Source organism: Canis lupus, chromosome 3 (genome assembly GCF_003254725.2).
Source record: "Canis lupus dingo isolate Sandy chromosome 3, ASM325472v2, whole genome shotgun sequence".
NCBI classification, from domain to species: domain Eukaryota; kingdom Metazoa; phylum Chordata; class Mammalia; order Carnivora; family Canidae; genus Canis; species Canis lupus.
Genome location: NC_064245.1, coordinates 31,284,335 through 31,291,829, shown reverse-complemented (window position 1 = coordinate 31,291,829; position 7,495 = coordinate 31,284,335). Strand labels below are relative to the sequence as shown.

Genomic DNA, 7,495 nt, shown 5'->3' with positions numbered 1-7,495 from the left:
ATTAGACACAGAAGAAAAAGATCTAATTCCACTGCTTATAGAAAACACAGACATAAAACGAGCCTTTGTTTTCATCATGAGTTGCAATTGGCTTAAATTCAAATCACAGTGATTTACAAGGTTAATAAATAATGACTATAGAAAAACTTTATAAATCCTAATACTGTAAGAAATTATTTGTAGGTAGGTTCAAAGCCCAGGTTCATTTGTGTATTTTTCCCTGTGCCTCTCTCCAGTTTCTGCCATGGGTGACAGGGGAACCGGCAATCACTCTGACGTGACTGACTTTATTCTTGTAGGCTTCAGGGTCTCCCCCGAACTCTACATTCTCCTCTTCCTGCTCTTCCTGCCTGTGTATGCCATGATCCTGCTGGGGAGTGTTGGGATGGTGGCTATTATCCTGAGTGATCCCAGGCTGAACACACTGATGTATTTCCTCCTGGGCAACCTCTCCTTCATTGACCTCTTCTATTCCTCTGTAATAGCGCCCAAGGCTATGATCAACTTCTGGTCTGAGAGCAAGTCCATCTCCTTTGCAGGCATGTGACTCAGCTCTTTCTCTTTGCCCTCTTCATTGTGGCTGAGGGGTTTCTCCTGGCTGCCATGGCTTATGACCGCTTCATTGCCATCTGCAACTCACTCCTCTACTCTGTCCAGATGTCAACGCGCCTCTGCATTCAGTTGGTGGCTGGTTCCCATTTTTGTGGCTGCATCAGCTCGGTTCTTCAAACGAGTATGACATTTACTTTGTCCTTTTGTGCTTCCCGAGCCATCGACCACTTTTACTGTGATGACCGTCCACTTCAAAGGATTACTTGCTCTGATCTCTACTTTCATAGGATAGTTTCCTTTCCCTTATGCAGCATTATTATTTTGCCTACCATCATTGTCATTCTCGTGTCCTATATGTATATTGTGTCCACAGTTCTAAAGATAAGATCCACTGAGGGATGTAAGAAAGCCTTCTCCACTTGCAGCTCTCACCTAGGAGTCATGAGCGTCCTGTACGGTGCCATCATTTTAATGTATTTCATCCCTGACAGATTCCCTGAGCTGAGTAAAGTAGCTCCTTATGTTATACATTAGTCACTCATGTTGAATCCTTTGATTTACTCCCTGAGAAACAAAGATGTCAAAGAGGCTCTGAGAAAGATCCTGGGGAAAAATATTTTTATTTAATTCTATCTTAACAGTGATATAACTGAAAGATCTGGATATTATGACAATTTGGGAAGGCAGCAATGCAAAGAATGCATCCAATGATTTTGAAATACTTAATTTCAAAAAGTTTATTTATTTATTCTGTATGTTAGTAAATTGAACACCAATAAAAAAATAAATTAAAAAAAAAAAAGAATTCCATAGCCTTACAGCTGAAGAATACATTTGGATAATATTCGCCTGCCTGTTGATTTTGAAGTGGAATGGCTTTCTCTGTACTTCATCTTTATTGGGTAATGATCATGGTTTCTGTGTATTTCAAGTTTAGGGAAAATATATTCCAGCTTTGTTGCTGGTACTCTGAGGATGATGTTTGGTTTGTATTGTTTATCTTGAGCCAGTGATCAGTGTTATACAATATGTATATAATTGGTAGAAGTAACAAAGTCTAATATGATAAGAAGAAAGAATAAAATATCAGATTTACTGAAATAATCTCTGAGTGCTGTGTGAAAGAATCAGATACTTGGCAGTGCACACAGTCCTAAGGGTGACAGTCGAGTCACTCTTAATGGTCTAGAGACTCAATGAATGAAACACATATTTCACAGTTTTCCATGACTTAAATAATTCTTGAAAATTCTTTTTGAAAAGAAAACTGTAATGAAAATGAAACAAAAATAAGGATAATTCATTTATATTGTTTATGTCTTAAGATTAATTCATCAAATTGATATTTATTGAATTTTGATGTACATTTTGCTTTATGAAGATCCCTAGGTATAATTAATTCCTGTAGTTAAGCTCAAAATCAGATAAGGAGACAGTAGCAGGCTAGAGAACTAAAAATGCTACAGGGAAACCCAGTAAAAAGAGACATTTATAGAATATATGAAAAGAGTGCAGTCTTTGCAGGTGAATAGTCTTTTTTTTTTCTTTTCATTTGTTTTTATTAAGTTCAGTTTGCCAACATATAGTATAACACCCAGTGCTCATCCCATTAAATGCTCCCCACAGTGCCTGGCACCAAGTGACCCCACCCCCTGCCCACCTCCCCTTCCATTATCCCTTGTTCATTTCCCAGATAGAGGAGTCTTTCATGTTTGTCTCCATTTCTAATTTTTCCCACTTGTTCCCCTCCTTTACCTTAAAATCCCTTTCACTATTTTTATATTCCCTGTATGAGTGAGACCATATAATTATAGTACTTCTACAATTGACTTACTTCACTCAGCATAATACCCTCCAGTTCCATCCACGTTGAAGCAAATGGCGGGTCTTTGTGGTTTCCAATGGCTGAGTAATATTCCATTGTATACATAGAACACATGTTCTTTATCCAGCATCTTTTGTTGGACATCAAGGCTCCTTCCACACTTTGGCTCCTCTGGATATTGCTGCTATAAACATCGGGGTGCAGGTGTCCTGGCATTTCACTGCATCTGTATCTTTGGGGTAAATCCCCAGCAGTGAAATTGCTGGTCCTAGGGTAGCTCTATTTGTAACTCTTTGAGGAACCTCCACACAGTTTTCCAGAGTGGCTGCACCAGGTCACATTCCCACCAACAGTGCAAGAGGGTTCCCCTTTCTCCACATCCTCTCCAACATTTGTGGTTTCCTGCCTTGTTAATTTTCCCCATTCTCACTGGTGGGAGGTGGGATCTCATTGTGGTTTTGATTTGTATTTCCCTGATGGCAAGTGATGCAGAGCATTTTCTCATGTGAGTGTTGGCCATGTCTATGTCTTCCTATGTGAGATTTCTGTTCATGTCTTTTGCCCAATTCATGATTGGATTGTTTGTTTCTTTGCTGTTGAGTTTATTAAGTTCTTTATGGATCTTGGAAACTAGCCCTTTATCTGATACGTCATTTGCAAGTATCTTCTCCCATTCTGTATGTTGTCTTTTAGTTTTGTTGACTGTATCCTTTGCTGTGCAAAAGCTTCTTATCTTGATGAAGTCCCAATAGTTCATTTTTGCTTTTGTTTCTTTTGCCTTCGTGGATGTATCTTGTAAGAAGCTACTGTGGCCGAGTTCAAAAAGGGTGTTGCCTGTGTTCTTCTCTAGGATTTTGATGGAATCTTGTCTCACAGTTAGATCTTTCATCCATTTTTTAGTTTATTTTTGTGTATGGTGCAAGAGAGTGGTCTAGTTTCATTCTTCTGCATGTGGATGTCCAATTTTCCCAGCACCATTTATTGAAGAGACTGTCTTTCTTCCAATGGATAGTCCTTACTCCTTTATCAAATATTAGTTGACCATAAAGTTCAGGGTACACTTCTGGGTTCTGTATTCTGTTTCATTGATCTATGTGTCTGTTTTTGTGCCAGTACCACACTGTCTTGATGACCACAGCTTTGTATACAACCTGAAATCTGGCATTGTGATGCCCCCAGATATGATTTTCTTTTTTAAAATTCCCTGGCTATTCAGGGTCTTTTATGATTCCAAACAATTCTTAAAATAATTTGTTCTAACTCTCTGAAGAAATTCCATGGTATTTTGATAGGGATTGCATTAAACATGTAAATTGCCCTGGGTAACATTGACATTTTCACAATATTAATTCTGCCAATCTATGAGCATGAAATATTTTTCCATCTCTTTGTGTCTTCCTCAAATTCTTTCAGAAGTGTTCTATAGTTTTTAGGGTATATATCCTTCACCTCCTTGGTTAGGTTTATTCCTAGGTATCTTATGCTTTTGGGTGCAGTTGTAAATGGGATTGACTCCTTAATTTCTCTCTCTTCAGTCTCATTGTTAGTGTATAGAAATGCCGATGATTTCTGGGCATTGATTTTTTATCCTGCCATGCTACCAAAATGCTGTATGAGTTCTAGCAATCTTGGAGTGGAGACTTTAGGGTTTTCTATGTAGAGTATCATGTCATCGACGAAGAGGGAGAGTTTGACTTCTTCTTTGCCAATTTGAATGCTTTTTCTTTCTTTTTGTTGTCTGATTGCTGAGGCTAGGACTGCCAGTACTATGCTGAATTACAGTGGTGAGAGTGGACATCCCTGTCTTGTTCCTGATCTTAGGGGAAAGGCTCTCAGTGCTTCCCCATTGAGAATGATATTTGCTGTGGGCTTTTCATAGATGGCTTTTAAGATGTCGAGGAATGGTTCCTCTATCCCTACACTCTGAAGAGTTTTGATCAGGAATGGATGCTGTATTTTGTCAAATGCTTTCTCTGCATCTAATGAGAGGATCATATGGTTCTTGGTTTTTCTCTTGCTGATATGATGAATCACATTGATTGTTTTACGAGTGTTGAACCAGCCTTGCGTCCCAGGAATAAATCCTACTTGGTCATGGTGAATAATTTTCTTAATATACTGTTGGATCCTATTGGCCAATATCTTGTTGAGAATTTTTGCATCCATGTTCATCAGGGATATTGGTCTGTAATTCTCCTTTATGGTGGCGTCTTTGTCCGGTTTTGGAATTAAGGTGATGCTGGCCTCATAGAATGAATTTCGAAGTACTCCATCTCTCTCTATCTTTCCAAACAGCTGTATTAGAATAGGTATGTTTTCTTTAAACTTTTGATAGAATTCCCCAGGGAAGTCATCTGGTCCTGGACTTCTGTGTCTTGGGAGTTTTTTGATGACTGCTTCAATTTCCTCCCCAGTTATTGGCCTCTTCTGGTTTTCAATTTCTTTCATTTCCACTTTTGATAGTTTGTGGTTTTCCAAAAATGCGTCCATTTCTTCTAGATTGCCTAATTTTTTGGCGTATAGCTGTTCATAATATGTTTTTAAAATCGTTTGTATTTCCGTGGTATTCATAATGATCTCTGCTTTCTCATTCATGATTTTATTAATTTGAGTCTTCTCTCTCTTCTTTTTAATAAGGCTGGCTAATGGTTTATCTATCTTATTAAGTCTTTCAAAGAACCAACTCCTGGTTTTGTTGATCTGTTCCACAGTTCTTCTGGTCTCGATTTCATTGAGTTCTGCTCGAATCTTATTAAGTCTCTTCTTCTCTTGGGTGTAGGATCTATTTGCTGTTTTTTTCTCTAGCTCCTTTAGGTGTAAGGTTAGCTTTTGTATTTAAGTTTTTTCCATTTTTTGGATGGATGCTTGCATTGCGATGTATTTCCCCCTCAGGACTGCTTTTGCTGCATCCCAAAGATTTTGAATGGTTGTATCTTCATTCTCATTAATTTCCATGAATCTTTTAAATTCTTCCTTAATTTCCTGGTTGACCCTTTCATCTTTTAGCAGGATGGTCCTTAACCTCCACGTGTTTGAAGTCTTTCCAAACTTCTTGTTGTGATTTAGTTCTAATTTCAAGGCATTATGGTCTGAGAATATGCAGGGGACGATCCCCATCTTTTGGTATCGGTTCAGACCTGAATTGTGACCCAGTATGTGGTCTATTCTGGAGAAAGTTCCATGTGCACTTGAGAAGAATGTGTATTCAGTTACGTTTGGATGTAAAGTTCTGTAGATATCTGTGAAATCCATCTGGTCCAGTGTATCATTTAAAGCGCTTGTTTCTTTGGGGATGTTGTGCTTAGAAGACCTATCGAGGGTAGAAAGCGCTAGATTGAAGTCACCAAGTAGAAGTGTATTATGATCTAAGTATGTCTTCACTTTGGTCATTAATTGGTTTAAATATTTGGCAGCTCCCACATTCGGGGCATATATATTGATGATTGTTAAGTCCTCTTATTGGATAGATCCCTTAAGAATGATATAGTGTCCCTCTTCATCTCTCACTGCAGTCTTCGGGGTAAATTTTAGTTTATCTGATGTATGGATGGCTACCCCTGCTTTCTTTTGAGGACCATTTGAATGGTAAATTGTTCTCCAACCTTTTATTTTCAGGCTGTACGTATCCTTCTGTCTAAAATGAGTCTCTTGTAGACAGCAAATAGATGGGTCCTGCTTTTTTATCCAGTCTGACACCCTGCGCCTCTTGATGGGGTCATTAAGCTCATTCACATTCAGAGTTAATATTGAAAGATAGGAGTTTAGTGTCATCATGATATTTATTCAGTCCCTGTTTTTGTGGATTATTCCATTGGACTTCTTCTTAAAGGAGAATTTTCAGAGTCCCCCTTAAAATTTCTTGCAGAGCTGGTTTGGAGATCACATATTCTTTTAGTTCCTGCCTGTATTGGAAGCTCTTTATCTCTCCTTCCATTTTGAATGAGAGCCTTGCTGGATAAAGTATTCTTGGCTGCATGTTTCTCTCATTTAGGACCCTGAATATATCCTGGCAGCCCTTTCTGGCCTGCCAGTTCTCTGTGGAGAGGTCTGCTGTTAATCTAATATTTCTCCACATAATGTCTTGTCTTGTCTTCTATGTCACTCATTCGTTCTTCCACCTCGTTAACAATCGTCATTAGGACTTCTAGTTTGGATTGCATCTCATTCAATTGATTTTTAATTTCTGCCTGATTAGATCTAAATTCTTCAGTCATGAAGTCTCTTGAGTTCTTTATGCTTCTTTCCAGCACCACCAGTACCTTTATAATAGTGCTTCTGAATTGGCTTTCTGACATTGAATTTTAATCCAAATTTTGTAACTCTGTGGGAGAGAGGACTGTTTCTGATTTTTTCTTTTGAGGTTAGGTTTTCCTTCTAGTCATTTTAGTCAGTGCAGAGTGGCCAAAAACAAGTTGCATTGGAAAAATTAGAAAAAGAGAGAAGAGAAAGAAGGAAAGAAAAGGAAAAACGAAAAAGAAAACAGGAAAACAAGAGAAAAAAAGAAAAAGAGAGAAGAAAAAAAGAAAAAAAGGGAGGGAAGCAGACAGAAATAAAAAACAAACAAACAAACAAACAAACAGAAACACAAGGGGGAGTATCCTCTGATTCTGTGTACTGTAAGTCCCTCGTCTTCCCCTGGAACTTTCCAGTGCCGCTTGGTCAATAATTTGTTTTTTCCCTGTCCATCTAGCTGGTCTTCTGGGGGAGGGGCCTGCTGTGCTGATTTTCAGGTGTTAGCACTTGGGGGAGCTGCTCTGCCTCCTGCCTGGTGCAGGGCTCAGTGAAAGATGTTTAAGCTGTTTATCTGGTGAGTCCCCAGGAGGAACAGCAACAGTGGCGTGGCCAGCTCTTGAGCCCTGGATTCAGCTCCCGCAGTAACTACGGAGCTCTCAGTCTGCAGGGGCTTGGATGCTCAGGGGACGGGGGCCGCTGACCTCCTCAGCTTGGGGTAGGTGTGTCCTTGCTGTCCTGTGCCCTCCTGGCTTCTGCCTGTCCCGGGGGGGAGCGCCAGATTCTATGCTGTGTCCCTGGTGCCCTGTGCTCCCAGGCCTGCACTCTTAGATTCGTGCTCCTGGCTCCACAGCCCCTTCGGCGCGGAGCCTCTGCCAGAGCCCCTTT

General features: G+C 39.7%; 1 pseudogene; it reads left to right on the top strand.

The window, feature by feature from the left end:
* Positions 1 to 229: 229 nt before the first annotated feature.
* LOC112654103 (olfactory receptor 9K2-like) lies at positions 230 to 1,179 on the top strand (annotated as a pseudogene).
* The last annotated feature ends 6,316 nt before the right edge of the window (positions 1,180 to 7,495 follow it).